Here is a 19,302-nt window from a genome sequence, read left to right as displayed (position 1 = left end):
TGAATATCCCCCTTGAGTGATGTGACTTGCCTTAAAGGGCCTATACTCCTGCTGCTGTATATGTTGTGTACTACAGTATATAGAGAGTGCAGAAGTACGCCAAAGTTTTAAACAGAAAATAGCCTACTACCAGTGTCTCAGTCAGTTTCCAGTTCAGTAGTTAGTGCACTAACTAGGGAGTTGTCCAGGGAGTATTTTTTTTTCTTCGTTCTCTCAAGCTGAAAGAAATACCATGCGCAACCTCATGGAAACTGAGGCATCTCAGTGCTACTGTTTAGTTGATCAAGGTCTGGCTTGAGTTATGGAATGAGATAAAAACAAACAGTATACAGCAAATCTTACTGTATGGATTATTGTATCCCACAATGCATTAGACCTTCTATTTCCCAAGTAATTAATAAACTGGGCATAACATCAGCTTTGATTTTCAATATCTCGTACTTGAGAGTTAAAAATTAAAACAACTGTTTTTGTTTCCAAAAGCATTACTGGACTGCACTCAAAACATTCAACGTGCAAGGTGATATACACCGCCGCAAATAACTATTTGTACTTTGTTTTCCAGTAAATTTAACTTGTTTAAAATAAGCTTTACGTGAGAAGTAAATAACAACATTTTGTACTAGATGCTCAAAAGAAGGAAATCTATTCGCCAATAGAGTAAGAAAATGATATTTTTTCCCTTTAAATGAACTGAATTTTTCACACTATACTGGCAGGTAGTTTTTTCTTGTTTTGACTATAACAGCTCACCAGTTTCAGCTTGCAAGTTAAGTCCTACAGCTCCGAATAAAGATGCACTTCTGTAGCTTTGGAATTGGAAAGAACACACACACACACTTTCTTCTGTGGATATTTTAATTTGAATGCTGCAAGCACATGTGCGTTTTCTTTCTTTGCTCTGGGATGAAATGTAAGGCACATGACGCATTCTTCTCTAATTTGTCAGCTTGTTTTATGAGGTTTTCCTCCCAAGGGTACATCATTGCTGCACAATAAGGATACTTTAGATGTGTAGAGTGGCTTGTAAATCTTTCAGAGTAAGTGTAAGGTCAGATGGACCAACTATACCTTGATGCATCTTCCTAAACACATCAAGTAAATATGTAGATGCTATTCCTAATGTATGTGCTCCTGCTGACTGACTGCAGCATCTGCCAGGAAAAGGGTGGAAGTCGTGGTGGAAACCAAGCCCTCTAAACTGCAGGAGATTTTTCATCTTTTGGATTCTAGCCACTGGGGTCTCTCCTTTTTCTCCCAGCTAGCTTCACCTCTTTGACATAGCTCTTTGTGATAAATAATTACTGATACATTTTAGTGCAAAATGTAATTGTTCAGGAAGTAAATATTTTTTATGTAATGTTTTTAATAGTTAATGTCCCCCAGAAGTGATATTTGCCATTAAAAAGTAGATTATCAGTTACTATCTATTGAGTACCTGCTTTGGCGTGAAGAAATAAAAATGATCTCAGATAGAAAGGGAAGCTTTTTATCTTTTCCCTAAGTTCTGTTTGCCATAGTAGGAAAAAGACATGGATCTGGAATAGAAGTTACTTCAAAACATTTTTGGAAAACCATTTATGTGTTCCTTTTGTTATCTGCATCAATCATTTTCTGTCCTAAGCCGGAGTGCACAGTAAGCTTCTTCCCGCGAGAGCATGCGTAAAATAACCACATTTTAACTGTGGTGTGTATAATAGACGCCTGTGTCAGCTCTCTGCTGCTGAAGCACCCCACGGTAGATGGAAAATTAGACATATATTGCTGCACTGTAAATCTTATTTCAATTCACAAAGCTTGCATTACAAATCTTTGGCCCAGAAGGCAGCCTTGGCATTGCACGTCTGCCCTTGTCCTTCTCTGGGCACATGCAGATGTGGTGGCTATTGAAATTCTAAAGACATTAATTATTGTTATTTTTCATGGAACTGGCTTTTAATCCCTCTGATATGGTGCACTTCTCTGCACAAGCCTGTGTTAGGACATGTGGGGGCATTTGTAAGTACGGTAATGATGTCGCAGCCTCTAAATGGCCTGTTTGGATGAACTGTCAGAGTGTTAGTACAAACATAGTAGGTGTTTGGGCTGCAAATAATAATTAATACTGTATTGCTGTGTGGAGGCGACAGCCCTGTTATTTAATGGCCCTGATGACTAAACATTGGAGGGAGTCGTCTGGAACAATATTTTACTGTTCTGGAAGTGGCGGCTCCTCCTGAGCTCCAAGCTCCAGTGAATCAGTCAGGGATAGCTGCTATTTATCTGATTTTCTCATTAGTTTTGACTCATGACTTCATTGTACAGCTTTTGGCTGAAATTCTTCAGGGCTGAAGAGTTGGTCTTTCAAGCTGTTTATGTGTATGGTTCAAGTAGACATTGCAGGTAACTTTTGTCTATGTATGGCTTTTGTTTATCTCGCAGCCCAGACTGCCATTCAGCAGATGTTCAAGCCCTGAAATGCCTCCCTTTTCGGTTTTTGTTCGGTTTGTTTTTGACTAGTTCGCTGCATGCCGGGCTGTGTGTCGTGATGCTATTCAACTTTGGAGTGTGCTGCTGAATTGCAGGGGGAGTAAGTCGCACAAAAAGGCTCATATTTATGTAATCTAACACAAAGTGCGAAGATTCTACAGATTTCAAAGAGCATCTGAAAAGACGCGAGGAGAGATGCTTGGCTGAAATTGTCTTCAGAGTAGTTACCTTTTCAAAAGTGTCTGTCATGTAGAGGGTAAAGTGTGATTACAGCCTCAGAAGTTTGGGCTGACATGCATACATATGCGTACATGTGATGGCTCAGAACCAGGGCCATTTTTAATCCTTGGAGGTGAAGGACTTAAGGAATCTTGCTAATTTCACAGATGGTTTAAAATGGATTAGTGTGGAGTACCAGCATCCCCGAGATGTGAGGACCCACCAGGCTTTCTGTTCCTCTGCCAAAACTCTTCTCCCGTACTTCGAAGTGCCTTCCAAAAATTCCTGCAAGGTTAAAGTCAAACTTCAGTGTTTCTAAAGCTGTGATACTTCACCTCTGCCGTCAAGCCCCCTGTGTGCGATAGTGATCATCTGCATCTGATTGATAAGGACAGCTGTTATTCGCTAAATACCGAGATCTGCCATTATACTCGCAATTAGTTTTTGGTCTCCCATTGGCTGTGCTTGACCAGATGTTGCATGAAGCTCATTTTCAGTTACGCCGTGATCCAGGAATAATTACATCCATCCAGTCCCAGTGGGAATCAAATGATTGTTATACACAGGCACCTTGATATATTATTCACACTGGCTACATAGAGTCCCTTTGCTTTGAGAATGAGATCTCTGGTTTTTCATCCAAACAATAACTGTGAGCACAAAGGCTTCCTCTCAGCGTGACGCCTAATGCACAAAACAGTTGGCGCAGAGGGCCATCTTTAATTGTTTAACTTCTCTCTTGCCCCATCAATCGCTCGCTTCAGCGTTCGTGGAAGCCAAGTTGCTGAGGGGGGGGGGAGAGAGTGAGAATGAAAAGAACATTTGAAGGAGACTGTGTGGAGTGCAGCGGAGGCCAAGGCTGCTGACAGAGCCATCGCAGACCCATGGAGTCCAGACACAACTCTGGACGAGCTCAAAGAGCTCAGCTTGGAGTTAATGTGGGAACACAATAGGCCCGGGTGAAAAACTCAACATGTTTTTGTTGAACTTGTCATTCGGCAGTGCATAGTTGGAAAGAAAGCCTAGGAACCATCTGAATGTTTTTGTGCTCTTCTAATGCACCATATTTGGGTCAGCTTTCACAAGGCTTTTGTTCTAGCACTGCTAACAATGGCCGAGACGTTTTCCGAGTGACATACACACTCACCCTGTCCAAAAGCTCTTGGACCCACCCCATGTGCAATAAGTCTCCAAAAAGCTGACCTCATGCCACGACGGGATGTTATAAATCAGATCCTTTCATCAGCTATCTGAGAGGTCTTAACACTTAATACCATCTTTAAGTTGGTAAAAGTATGTGTGAATTGTTAGGTGGGACGTCTGGAAATGGGTTTTACTTTGGGAAAGTGCCAAAGAATTAGATCTAGTAGAGCTTTGTTGACATCTGAATTTCAGTTTACATTTTTCTATGTTGGATTATACGGGCACCCATCACACTTTGTCGAGCCCGTCGATGATTGATTGACTGCATGCATGCGAGCTAGCGCTTAACATAAATGTATTTTGTTATGCTCTATTTTTCTATCTTTTTTTCCCCTTCACTCATCTTTGAAAGCATATTTGTGTGTTCGTTTTAGGATTCAGTCACATGTTTCGAATTTCTAACCATGGTTGTTGGGCACATCCGTTTCCTAAATGAACTTTTGAATCTGTATAGGGCAATATTTCACAAAATGTAATTTTACATACTGTTTCACATCATTGCATTCCCTCAGTGTATTTATCTCTGAAAGCATTTGACTGCATTTCTTTTGGGAAGAATGAATACGTAATGGAAATTTAAAAGCATCTTCACTCCCTCTGCTTTTTGAAGAATTTAGAAAAATAAAGGTTCCTATGAAGGCATGTGTTATTATCTCAAAACCATCACTCAGCTCTCTCATGCATATGTCAATTACTCAACCCCACCTTTATGAATATGTAAATCTGCTCAGAATGCCTCATTAATTAGTAATTCATGCATTTTTCACAACCCCAGTACATTTCCAATGGAGGATGATGAATTATCATTTGTTACGTCTAAGCTATCTGTTTCTTTTAGTAAATCGCTCGTTTTGAAAATCTCGTCTTGTAGAAAGCGATCTGCTGTTATTTCGACACACTGACTTGGAGAGTTATGTTAGCGGTTTTTTTTCATAGTTGCCAGTTCTGTCTGTCTGTCTTCTCAGATGTGCTGCTGTTTTGTGTGTGTGTGTAATATATATATATATATATATATATATATATATATATATATATATATATATATATATATATATATATATGTATGTATGTGGGTGTGTGTGTGAGCACAGCAATAATGACCTGCTTGCCCAGGGCCATTTGAAGAAAGGGCCATTCTCTTGTCCTTTGTTTGTTCTTTCATTGATTTTGTTTTGATGACATTCTATTTTTATTCTTTACAACATCAAACTTTTTAGTTTTCCGTGATATAGTATTCTGTGTTTTCCACCAGGATTTCTTCATTTAGGATCAAATCATTTATGCAATTGTGATGGTATAAGAAGCATAGGAAAGAATGTGTTTTTAAACAAATCCGTCACTAATGCTGCTGTTTTCGAGCAAAATAATATTTTTGAAGTTACTTTAACTGCATAATTTCTAGATTGTTTCAGAATTCAAAAACAGATGTATTGCTAAATATAAAATATTAATCATTCTTTTGTGGTGGGACCTGAGAAAAGGTTGTCAGGATACATGTAAGTAAAAATCTGAACATTTTTCTTATATACAGGTTTGTTTATGTATGTATGTATGTATATTTTTTTCTGTTTTCTTGCTGATATTTCTAAAACAGTCACAAATTGTGGTCTTCAAAATTAAATTTGTGAGAGATAAAAAAAAAAAACATTTAGGCAGGTGAAATTTACAGTTTTCCTGAAACTCTCCCACGCTGGCCCTGGGCCATCAGATCATCCTTATTTTTGAACCCTGAGTTGTCAACCTGTGTTTTTAAGCCAGTAAACATCTCTACAGTACTGAACATCTGCAACACACATTATCTTGTTTCCTGTATTCCTTTTTAATCCTTCTGTGCCATAAAATCTTTGTTAGATGGGCCCACTTGATCTTATTTGTCTTTGATAATCACTTGAATTAAACGGACTGTTTGCTTTTGGGACTGTGATACTTGCACAAGGATAAACAAAGACATGGTTCTGTTGACCTTTGCTTACTTTAGGTCCCTCTGTGTGCTTGGAAGGAAGATGATTTGTATTTAGTTATTTTAAATACCCCCACCCCCCCATCCCAACTGTGAAATCATAAGCATTTTTTGAGACCGTAGCTCAAGGGACATCAGCCACAGATGATCTTGTGTGTTGACTAAAGTGCATTCCAGAACCATGAATTTAACATGAAAGTAGAAGCTGAAGAAAAGCAAGAGAGTATGGTGCATTTCTTGGGATTACAGTCCTCCTAGATGCAGCCGCTTTGTTACCACCTCCCTGTTGGGTTAGAAATATATTTATGTAAATGCCAGAGTGACACTTGAATATACACAGGAGTGTGATCATATGCCATATGTTCTTTCCATTCCACCTCTTAGTTTAGTCTTTGCTTAGTAAGAGGATATTATTATTATTAATGTTATTATACAAAAACAGCCTTTTCAAGGAGAGAAGCACGTTTTTTCCCCTGTATCTTTTTTCTGTAAGGTGACGACTGCTTCATTGGCTCCGAAGCCAACACTATTTCTTGTGCCTCTGTGAATATGTTGATCTTTTATACACTAAGATGATGATGATGATAAGAAAAGAACTGTAGCTGAATTGTTGAGGGTCTGCCCACTGGACTCGGCGTATTTTTGCGCTATCGCTCCATCCTCCCGTGAGTGGTGATCCATTGAAAAGATGGCTCTTATAAATTGGCAATTTACTGGCCTTTTTTGTAACCGCACTTACAGGCTCCTGGCATCTTCTCCCGTTCCAGTGTCATTTTCCTTTTTCACGTCTCACCCCTCCTTCATAATCATTGGTAATTGATAATAATTGGTGTCTCACAGTGGATTCGAACCCGGGTCTCTCACACCACAGACGTGTGTCTTATCCACTGCGCTAACACGACCCTGTTGTTACTGTTGTTACCTCGCTAGAAATTCAACCCACATCCTGCACGAAAATTAAACCAAACTTGCTTTCAGATTTTGATAATCACTATGCAGTCCCACTGAAGAAAGGGAATTTAAATATTTATTTGCTTTTACCCAGAGGAATAAAGGAAAGAGAGATGGATGGGGTTGTGGCTGTTAATTCCTCTTTTTTTAAGTCTTTCTAAAATTAAAAATATATATATTACATTTTTTTTAACGATACAAAGCAATTAGTGCATATTTAGAAATAGAAAAAAGGGAATATGAATCTATGTAATCCAAAAGGAATATACACTTAATGTGAGCTGCAGTGTCCATTTAGTCCACCTGTTTTTTTTCCTCTCCCAACATTCATATTTGGTGTGCATGATCACATCTGAAAAGATTGACACGCTAAGAAACTGATTTTAATTAGACAAGCTTTGAAATGCCTCACCCTTCTCCCCTCCATCGCCATTCTGATACTGGCGACTTATTAAATAATTTGCCGCTCCTGGGTGATCTTCTTTTGAAACCCAGCCTGACCCTCCGGGCACAATTTATTTTATTTTAAAAATTATTTTTACCAGCAAATTTTGCATCAGTTCAAGAGAATTATAAATCATTATTACACAGGCAGACACTTCAAACATTTTGTAAAAAGCTTTCTGAGCGATGAGGCTTCAAAGGAGGATGCTCAGCCTTGTGTCGGCATTGCTGGCGTGGATCTAGTTATTAATACACTGTATTTTGCTTTGCAAATGCTGTGAACAGGCTCCTTTAAGTACACAGAGATCATGAAATCCCTTTTTCTTTCAACCAGGAGGAGGTGCATTATCAATATCATATTACAGGAAATTCCATAAGCTTTTGGTGATTAGAATCACCACAATGATACGCGAGCTCAGCGAGGATCTGGCATCTCTGAATCCCATAAACATAATTCTGAAAACAGCGTCACCTCCCAGCTGTAAATCACTCATGTCGTTTTCTAAGGCTAAAAACATCTCAGTCCATGAAGACAGCTATTTCCATAATGATTTGTTCAGAACTCCTTACCTAATAGTTGGAAATATTTAAACCTACAAAATCACTCCATAGATAACATGATCATGAACAGGGAAAGGTCTTTTTTTATTAATCTAATAATGTTCTTAGATTATTCAGTTATTCAGTAGTCTGTGGTTTTCTTGTTTTTGTTCATTTATGTACTTCTTTATTTAAATAGTAATGTCCTTGATTGATTTAATCTTACATCTGCCATTACATTTTTTATTTCAGACACTTTCAGACAGTCTTTTATAGGTAAATTGGTGGAGAACTGAAGGAAAACCAGCTTGGTAGTCTTTATGATGGGAGATTGAATGGCTTTGTTCCTTAAGACCTCAAAGTAAGGGAGAATCCTCAGTCTGCTCAATTACATACTGTATTATTCAGTATTTGTGATATATCTCATTAATATCAGCTATACGTTTACATCTTTATATACAGGGACAGAGACATTAACGCTGTTGATTCAGGAGAAGCGATTCTGTTCTTCAATTTTCTTGTTAACTGTAAGTTAGGGTTGTTAAATCTACAACCTGAATATTCAATTTCAGTCATTTGTTTTCAGAGGTTAGGGGTCATTAGATAAATTCCTCTCAACTTTAATTTGGCTTTAATTGCTAGATACTCTGTAAGAAGTAAAAAAGAGAAAATCTGCAATTGAAACATAGCATAGTCAGAGCAACGAATAACAATTTGATTTGAAAAAAGCAGTAGATGTTAAAATTGTTGCCACATTCCGAAAAAGATGTAGAAGTTCCTGAACATAAAAATGTGGAATACAACTCTTATTACATTAGAAATAAAATTGTCACATTATTGACTACCCATGTATTTTGAGAAATTGCTGTCATCATTGTGGCTTTCTTGCCTCTGTGCAACTGCAAAATCCATTTGATGCTTCATAGAAAATCACAGCACTGAAGCTACATACATTTTTGGCTCGTTTAGGAAAGTATTGCTAACATATTTAGTGTTTCCGATGATTTGTTGCTTTTATATATTTGCTCAAATGGATCTTAATTTCTGAAGTGTCAGAAATGTTTACGCTTAAAACTATATCTTTCTTTCTCTCTCTATGGCGACATGCTGCTCTTCAGTCGGTTTCTTATTAAGTCTTTGGTTTTAAAACTTTAGTAGTTTACTAAATGGTAATGCGATTTTTCCAGAGCTTCCCTTTGCAAGACATCATGAAATGCAGTTGCAGTCCTATAGTGTTCTGTCGGACTACTTATCACACAGTTTATTGTGATTGGAATCATGAATTAACCTTCATGATACAGACTGCTATAAAGTTACAGCATTATATTTCATTCTCTTCATGTAGTCACTGATAAATGCTTTTCTTGTGTATTTATTCTTTTTTTTTTTTTTTGACATTTTCTGGTGGAATTTCCAGTAATGGCAGAGTAACCAATTTCACTAATCAAGTTAAAAGAATAAAGCATTCAGTGTTCTCAGTTTCTTCTCTAGAGAGCATCAAAAGACCGTTTGACATTTAAAATACTCAGTGATTTATTTCTTTTTACAGGCTGTGTAACCGTGTTCATTTATTATTATTATTATTATTATTATTATTATTGTTGTTTTTTTACATGTAATACATAGAATATCTGTACAACTGTGTTTGTATAGTTTAATCTGGTGAACAGGAACATATACAGGCAAAACACAACATATTCCAACTGAATTTGCATATATATTTATTTATTTTCTTGTGGCTTTAAGCTGCTTGGTCAAATAAGGAAACAATTACAAGATGCTGGCTAGGGAATTGCTTCAATTTGCCAAATAAATATTTTAATCTTCATAGTGGTGAAAACATTTGTGGAGCTTTGCCGATTCATTAATCAGAAACGTATGACCGCTGATGTATTATGGGGTTCATAATAAAGCATTATTCTCAGATTTCTGCATAAACTCTATAAAAAGTGGTTTCATTGTTATTCAGTTAAATCTGGTGTTGCTGAATCAATACCCCCCCCCCCCCCCCCCCCCCAAAAAAAAGAGAATGCCATTGTTATTCTTGATGTTATAAAGAAATGTTGGTCTGATGAGCAAATATATTTATCCTCTACAGCCCCCTTCCTCAAATCTTGCCCTGGAGGTCCAATGCACTGCAGTGTTTAGCTCCAACCCTGATCAAAGTCACCTGTCTGGGATTCTCTAATGATCCCAAAGACATTCATTGGCATTGATTAGCATGCTCAGGTGTGTTCGATTGGGGTTAGAGCTAAACTCTGCAGGAAAGTGTATCTCGAGGTCCAGATTTGAGGATCCTTGCTATACAGCATTCTCAAGTTGTAGTGTCCACACATACATTTGCATGCAGATGAGTAAAGTATTGTATTTCACAGTTACAGCTACTGATCAGTGGAGGCTCACATGTGTGCTGTGTCATAGAATATATAACTAGTACTGACTGGACTTACTCCTGATTCCCTGACTCCAGGAAGCTTAAGAGTTGTGCTCATCTTTAGTTTTAATAGTTAAGCAATGAAATACAATTACTTTCTTTTTTTTTTACTATTTATTTATGTTTTGAATTATTTATTTTTTACAATCATCTTCAGTTTTGTTACTCATTCTCACTGACCGCTTGCCATTGGTGTTCATTAAATTCTTTTACTTTTTTTCCGTCCATGTTTAGTGTATATTTGTTCCGTATTTGGATATTAGTATTTTTGTTCCAAAACAGCCAACGTCAGAAGTCTGGAATAGTGTCCACTGTCAGGATGCACCAAATCATACTTAAAACCTTTTAACAGGCAGATATTCTCCTGTCTTTTTCATCTCAGGAAACCAGGACAGACCGTCAGGGACATGTTTGTGCCAAGGATACCCAAGAGCTGCTCTTTCAGGGTTAGGGAGGGAGTCACGTGAATTTGTGTTAGATGCTAACTGAATCTAACAACATTTAAACTGAACAAATATTGTAACTAAGAGATGTTTTTCCAGCATTGGATTTAGAAAATGAGCTTTTAAGCTGTTGAATGATTGATTTCAATTGTGTGCTATGCATAAATATGCAGCAAATTGAATCATTTCAAAAATAAACAAGCATATATTTTGTATGTTTTCTTTTTTTTTTATGTTTTTTTTTTTATCAAGTGTGAAACCTGATACCTGGAAGGTTTCCCCTCAGACATGTCTGGAAAGAAATGTCTCCGCAAGCAAAACATTCAGTCCAAGTCGAGAAAGAAAAAAGGTGGAGGTTTCCTATTCTATTGTCAGTTGCATTTGGCTTTCATTATGTTCCTGCCCCAGGCGTCTGCCGGCCTGTGAGGGAGCCAGTGATTTGGTTTATAGAGATCATATGGCAAGGAAACAACAGGGCTTGAAAGATGCAGCTCCAAGAACCAGATTTGCTGAATTTCCTATGATTCGGCCCAGGTTTATTCTTTCCTGTCGTGAAACGGACACCCTGTAGCACACGTGCCGGGGATAAGCAACAGAGAGGGTCACTTAAGCTACAATGTGGCCTTTGTTTTCACACATCTTGAATTGCATTTCCTATCAGGACAAGAGGTCCTGGTAAGTGATCCAGCATCTTGGCAGGAAACCACACAGAGTGAAGGTTGCCTTTGTCATTAACAATTAATATAACCGCCATCAGCTGCTGGATGTGTGGATTTGATCAAATCTTATGATTAGACTATATTTGTATCGAATAATTTGAAAGAAGTGAGGGTACAGCAGAGAGACATGCTCACTCATTGCATCCTAAAACCTGGTTCGTCTCAGAAAGGTTCCTTTGCTAAACCAGAAAAAGTTCATGTTTTAAGTTGTCCTTGTCCGTCTCGCAAAAAGACAATCACCTTATGCCCATCTGCTGACTGTCAGCCTTCTGCTAGAACGAATGCCAGTCTTCATCAGCGCAACTGAAATGTCATCAAGTAGTTTAATGCTACTTAATATCACTGTATCGTTTACATTCCCGAGCATGCAAGAAATGAGTCCCAGCTGGTGATTTTTGGAAGCCCAGAGAGAGGGTGGGGGGAATTGACAGGCTATTTAGACATACTACTTCACTTTGCATTAGAGTGTACAATATCAGCCAGAGAGAGCCAAAGTAAGGCCAGGTTTCAGGCAATGCTCATTGGGCCTGGAGCGATGGATCACTTACCTCAGGAAATCAAAGTCAATTGTAGAGGATCTGGCCTGGAGACGAGCCCAGAAGCCCCGTGAAAAAGTGTGAAACCTGTAGAAAGAAAAGAGTGACTCATTGAGAAAATCCATTACTGCTCGAGAAGCCAATAGGCATAAAAAGAGCTGTCTTGTTTAATCCAACGGTTGATAAAGCAAGACTTTGACTTGAAAAATTGCCTCAGGGCACCGGTGATACAAGGTAGCAAGAGAGATGGTTATTGATATGGGGAGATAGTTTAGAGAGTCTCTGCTCGCTGCCTCACAGGCCTTCATGTCTAGTGCCAAGAGAGAAAGTCAGAAAGAGACGACAGGCTTTCCCTATGGCATACTTGGAATCAAAGCGTGACACGGGATTCTTGTTTAATATTCTAAAGAGATACACATACAGACCGAATTGCAAGAATTTCCTCCCTTCACAAGTAGAAATTTGTCTGGTTTTCTGAATTGTCATCATTAGAATTTAAGCAGTTGTATGCAGTTTTTTTTTCTATCTTCTGCCGCTGTCCTGCATGATTATAGGGTGTTTGATTTTTAACCCTCATTGAAACTGTTACTATAGGACACTTGGGCTGAGCTCATCTTCTGCTTCGTGTTTACAGCAATCATCCTCATTTTCCTGCTTGACTTCTTGTCCCTCTCTCACAATCTTTGGCAGTTTTACAGTAGCTCTCAATCTGGTGAGGGACAGTAAACCACAGTATTTGAAGAAATGCCTTGTGTAAACCGATTTGAACTGACATGTTCAAGATGCTCAGATCGGCTTATGTCAGTCTCAGTTGTTGTTCTTGAAGATGACGATGCCCTTTACTATCAAATGCGTCAATTTTGGAAAAGAGGACAGGTATTATATCCCCTCAGAGTGAGATGAACCACCTGTCTGATAACCTGTGACCCTTTAATCGTCTTGGCTCTCTTAAGCTGGTGGCTCCCTCAGTAGATTTTGTGATTCTGTTTTTTTTCTTCTTCTTCTTCTCAAAGCTCTTCTTTTCTCATCTCTGCCCTGCTGTGTGGTTGAAGCTCGTGCAGCCAAAACAAGCTTCAAATCCCCCCATATTAGGATAAGTTTGAAAAAAGACAACTTAATCATTAATCCATCCTCTTGCAACTCTTTACTATTTTTTTAGTTCAAAGCAATACAAAGCCAAAGGAAAAGGACTATAAAACTGTATTTCTGTAGATTTTTACATGACATCTTTGGCAGTATGCCCTGTAGTAGATTATTTTCGTGTTAATCTCCATTTAAAGACTAAGCAATGGCAGATTCACTCAGTTTGTTAGTGGTTAAATTGATAATGTGCCTGAGATCGTTGCAGATACTGAAAGCAATTTCCATGCACATAAGGAGAATTTATTTATGTATGAAATCAAATTATTTTCCCTTCATCCCATGACTCTCTGAGGGAGTTTTTTTTGTAATTGATCAAGGACTGGATTTCTAGGGCACTTCGATGGCAGTGGAAGATTCCATGGAGATGTTTACTGAGAATCAAACATTTGTATGCGCTTTATTACTTGTTTTGTAATGAGGAACAAAATAAAATGGGATATAAAATTGATTGAGAGCGTAGCCAATGGGCTATTAGGAACCTGTGGACACAAATTTAAGGAGAATTAAAACAAAAGACAGCATTGTTGTGGGATTTAATCCAACTTCGGCAGCCAAAACCCTCGAATATTCCATGGTGTCACATAATACTGTCAGTTTCCTTTTGGACTTTCCAGTGTTGAAGGAGTGAATGTGCTGGCAAACCGCGTGTGTGACTATGTCCTTTCTTTCTTATGATTAACTCAGTTGATTCCTGCTCTGGTCATAAATATCGTAAGCTATAAATTGTTATTGTCATTTTGATGACATGCTGGCGGTTCTATATTATTTAATAAAGCTCTTTAGCTTAAAGTGACGCTCGATTTCTTTTTGAGGTAAAGAATGACGTTAAAGAATTTTGTATTTATTATAGCCTTGGTTTTGGTGCGTACAAGCCACTTGTGCTACTGTAAAAGACAAACCAATATATGCTTGACCAAAATCATCATGAGTTTACCAGATGAGAAGGCTTTTTCTAAGATCCTTTCTGTTGCATAGGGATAATAGCATATTGAAGCCAGAATGCTAATGACTTTTTGAGATTAGTCACTTGAAAAAGGAGAGATTTCATTTCCAGCTGTAGCTAGTTTTAATAGATCTATGGTCTCGTAACTACACTTTTTAAATTTTCCTCAACAGATGCCAGACCACACCACAACTTAGTAAATGTGATGCATTTGCAATGACCGTACCATAGTTAAATAATGGCCACTTTATATGTGCAGCCTATATAGTCAACCATTTTAATGCATGTATTTTGGTGCTATTACCTGCACAGTATGCAATATTTAAATTTATCTGTACTTGTGTCTTTTAGCAGAATAAATAGCTAGTATCAGCTTTTAGTCAGCAGTTTTCATCAGTTGGAATAAATCCAATCCATTTTTCTTAATGTTTTGTTCACTTAGTGTATACTCAAGCACTGCAGTCCGATTCACACATTCGTATACTTGTACACTACTTGTATACCTAACATAAACATACGCAAGTTTGTATGAAATAAAACCTATGTGCAAGGTATTTTTGAATCTGATTGAGGAAAAAAAAGTCAAATTCAAGCAATTACATCTAAACATTATTTCCTGTGGACTGATCTACACCACCTCTTTCAATCAGATCTAGGTCACTGTGACCAATGGAAGTGTAAGCATGAAGCGTTTTTAGTCCAACTGAGGCATCAATCTAATTCTAATCTGATTATTTGAGTGCATGTAAATGTAGCTGCTGATGTCTGGTGGACCTCACCATAATTACTCATGGATTCTTATACTTTTAAGATCAACTGGTCATTTATACAGTATGTAGTTTTTCACTTGTCTAATTCTGACTTCATGAGAAACTAATGTTGTGTCAGCCAGTCCAGTTGGGCATTGTTGTACATGGGCCCAACTCACTATTGTGTAATTGTGTGTTTAACCTTTGCCTCCACGTCTCGTTGCTCATTATAGTTCTATAGTCATCTGGTCAAGCTGTTAAATCCAGTACATGAAATACCCCTGGGTGCCATTCCAAAATAGAAGAGGTACAACCCCTGGCCTCTTGTACAAACTTTCTCCATTGACCTTCAACAGACACAGCCTCCCCATCATACCCTCTTATAATTGGCTACATGACTGTCTCCATTCCACCATTAGCATGATACATTATGGATGCCATCCAGGTGTATGCTTCAAGTGAGTTCTAAATATAAGGAATTATTTTTGTTTATTATTAGTCTTGTACTCTTGAGGGAAAGCGCTCATTGCGTATAAATTAGCCATTTGGCCCAGCCTGGCCTTGTTACACCGTTCACTTTGTGAGCTGACATTAATGAGCGGTGAGCGATCTGGTGATTTAGAGGAGGGGCAGCTCCACTCACACTAGGAAAATAAACGCAAATAATAGATCTCCGGGCTGTAATTTAACGGATTGTGATTCAACAATGAAGTCATGAGCGTGACATTTTAGCTGGAAGTAAAGCAGCCTGTGAGTCACATTAAGGAGTGTGATCACATGTCCCCATGTGGCGAGACTCACGACAGTTCCATAGTAACACGTTGTTGTCACCTGCGAGCCGTGGCGAAGACTGGCACACTGGGTGATGACGTGGCAAGCTGCTTGTACGGTCGGTACGGGGGTAACCCACCGCTCTGTGATTTATGAGCTTTTGCTGTTTTAACTATTGTGTAGGCCTGTAGGGGTTTTCATGGGCCAGGTAAATGAAAGCCAACTAGTATTCAGCAGGAGTCTTTTAATAGAGGTGAGTTGGTGTGCCTCACACAAAAAGTAAATATGCCCCGGTTTAGAAGTTTTGTTATGACACTTTTTTTTTCTCCCAGGGTAATGCATCTTAGAGACTTTCTTCTGAGAGACAGTAAGTACCATTAAGTGTACTTGTTTAATGTATTCAAATAAAGTAATACTGTACATTCCTTCATTGATGTCATAACAGTCCACTGTTGGTAATTCCCTCATGGTGGTATTAGGTTTTGTTTATTAAAAAGGCTATTTAATCTTATGTAATGTTTGTATAATTCACTGTGTAAAAAAAAAAAAAAAGTTCAGGTTGGCAATACTGTGGCAGCATCTTACATTTTACAGATTTAATGTAAATTTACAGTCAAAAGCGTATTTTATTAACTGAAATAATGTTAATATGCTAAATTACTGAATTGTTTTGTTTGTCTATCTTTATTTCATACAATCAGCAACCAGCTTAAAACGAGACTCACATGAAGAATCCAAGTTCATCACAAGTAGCTTTTCCACAAGCTGATGTAAATACTAATATATAGAAGGTGCATTGTCATCCACACACATCGTAAAATTCAGATCATTTTTATAATGCAGCAGAATCATAATAAAATGTGCAAAACATTACTGCTCTTCTGTTATGATTTTTCATGCAGTCACACACTCAGTTATTTGTGAACGAAAGACATGGTGAGTATCATTTGAATATCATGCTCAATTAGAGCACAAACAAATAGAAACATGTTTGTCCTTTGTCAACCCCATTCGGTAGAAAGATCAAGTTGCACACGCTCCTTTTTTTAGTGATGGTAGCTCGGTTAGATTTGATTAAATTTGTTTCCCCCTTTTTCTTTTCTTTTCTTTTTTTTATTACCTGTGAACCCAGTGTGGCACCCCTGCTGTAAAGGCCAGAACTAATTATGCCGTTCCTCACTCCCAGATTTTCACACCACTGCCTGTAACATCTGTAGCCTGTCATGTAGCATCCTATTAATTTCTACTTAATTTGATCCTAATACGTGTCTACATGAGGAGCCAGATGTTGCCAGAGACTGTGGCACTGAAAGTTTTGTTTTAGAGAGTTTGAACCTTACATGGGAATTTGAACCCGCGCTTTGCTTGGCGTGTGTAGATGGCAAGCAAGATTCTTTCCATAATCATTAATATGTAATAAAACATGGTGATTTTTTTTTTCTCTTTGCTTCAGTCTGTCAGAACATGTAGCAATCCATCCTAATTTGACATGCTTGACTTGGGTGGGACGGAAATGTTGTTTTTTCCGTCATTAATTCCACATTTTATTTTCTAAGGGATGCTTGTCAACTGGGCGGACCATAAGAAGATCTAGATCCACAGCTAACATACAATGTTTTTGTTTACATTATTGCCCATTTTAATTACCCTAAAAACTCCTATTAAAAAATCATTTTTGTATTATATAATGTTTTCATTATTATAGACAAAATATACTTGCCCCGAAGAAGAACAAAACAATAAATTGGCCTGCAAAAATGATTTAATACGAATGAAATGTGGGCAATATGATATACTATGTAAAAAAAAAAAAAGTACATACATTCGATTGCATCTCGCTTAGTCTAGCAGAATTTTGTAATGTCGCTCAACGTATTTCACATTACAGTGATTTACAGAGTATCAAATCTCTTTGGCACTTTTCCACTATTTTAGTACTTCGCATGATGGATGTGAGCTTCAGTGGAGACCTTCATGTTGTTTTCCTGTTGCAGTTCATTGGGGGAGAGGGTGCATGGCTCAGCACTTGTCTGATTAAGAAGATGAAAACCCTTGTGCTTCTCATAATAAGCACCATATGTTGCCCACTGGCCCCTCACTTGTGCCTTGTCAAATCGAGTGGCTTCCAGACATGCCTCTTGACATGCCCTGCATCAGGCTCCTGGCCTGAACTAATGAGAAAAGTGTTTAGCGCTGGCGAGCACATCCCTGGCCCTGAGTGCAAGAGAGGCGCGTCGCTGGAGAAGATGTGGGCCATATGTCCCAGAGTGCCCAGCCCCCTTTTCTCTGCATTGGCATATGGAGGGCAACCTCCCCTGATGGCGCAGGATCCAAAACATGGCAGTCAGGCCAGTGAATGCTAGCTGCCGAGGTGTTCTTGGCATTATCAGGCTTGCCATGTCTGTACATTTTCCAATTACGGTCTTTTTGCTGAATTCAGAATTTGTTTTAGTTGGTGAGCTACTTTCCTTGGTGTTGTTCTTTTATCTATGTTCATGTTGCTTGAATGCTGGCAGATAAAAATATATTAGTCACCACAAACAAGGATGAAATTAGATTAATGAAGTGCCAGCTGTTGATTTATAATTTTTTAGAATTGCGGCCTTTTGTTGTTTATCGTTGTTACGAAGCCGATTGTTCTTGTCAGGAGACATAAATGCTGATTCAGACTCCCAGCACTGTAACATACACCCATGTGTTTAGAGAGGCATCTGCTCCTGTTTAACCCCACTGGTTAGTATTAAAAGACTCCACACTCCACACCGGTCCACGCTTGTTTCCTGAATGAAAAGTGAGTAGGGATGCATCTCACTGAGGGGAAAGGGGGTTGTTGGAAGCTGTCTGTGGGTTCTGTTGAGCATTGCTAGCAATAGTGTTGGTTTATCAATGATGATTTCTAATTATAGACTCCGTAGACATCCTGGGTGAACTACAATATAGTGCCTGGTAACATAAGAAAATTCTGCATCCATGTATGTCCCATCTGATACCTGAAACGGCTGACAAGGGATGTGCCGTTTGATCAAGAAGTATTAATATATTTTATATGATATAATTATTATAATATAATATAATTATTATACATCTAAATCTAAAATATTGATAATCCATCACTCTCCATTGACTTTCTATTGTGGGAAGCTGCCTTGTCATTTCTGACTTATAACAAAAAACAGAGCAAAGCCTAAAAGCTAAAAGAGAAAACTAAATCACCCCCCCCCCCCCAAAAAAAAAACCCCAGAGTGTTTCAAACCTGCATTAGACTGCGTTAACTGCATTAAAATATTTTAATTGCTTTATTTTTCTGTAACTAATTAATTAAATGAATACACTAATAAAACGACAGCCCTAATCATAAACCAATTATAAAATTGTCATTAGAGAAATATAAGGGGGGGGGGGGTAATATGGAATACAAATGATGGGTTATTGTCTAGCAGTATATTTGATTTCTTAGCCAATGAAGTAAAACTAAGAGATTTTAGAAGATTACAATTTTTGAGTATAAAATGAAACCTGTCAGTTAGACAAAGACTTCTGTCCCAGTCACTTCTGCCCCTGCCTAGCATCACCCAGTATTCCTCATCCTCTGTGCTTCTTTACAAGAAGCCTCAAAACACATGTGTCTCTCCTCTGAGGTGCTGGTTTCCCATATCGAAAGGTTTTTATTGTGGTTTAACAACATGTCACAACTAGAAAACAGCCAGAATCAACAACAGACTCATTGAAACACCAATAATTATTGATCTTTTTCATCCTCCCTCCCATTTATAGTGCT

The 19,302-nt window shown here is 38.1% G+C and overlaps 1 long non-coding RNA gene across 1 annotated transcript in view; it reads left to right on the top strand.

Annotated features, from left to right (window-relative positions):
- Positions 1-19,302, top strand: part of LOC113052054 (uncharacterized) — a 66,068-nt gene that overhangs the window by 333 nt on the left and 46,433 nt on the right. The window lies entirely within an intron of this gene.

This window comes from Carassius auratus, chromosome 32, assembly GCF_003368295.1.
Source record: "Carassius auratus strain Wakin chromosome 32, ASM336829v1, whole genome shotgun sequence".
In the NCBI taxonomy this organism is placed as follows: domain Eukaryota; kingdom Metazoa; phylum Chordata; class Actinopteri; order Cypriniformes; family Cyprinidae; genus Carassius; species Carassius auratus.
Note: the sequence above shows the minus strand (reverse complement) of the source record. Positions and strands in the feature narration are given on the sequence as shown.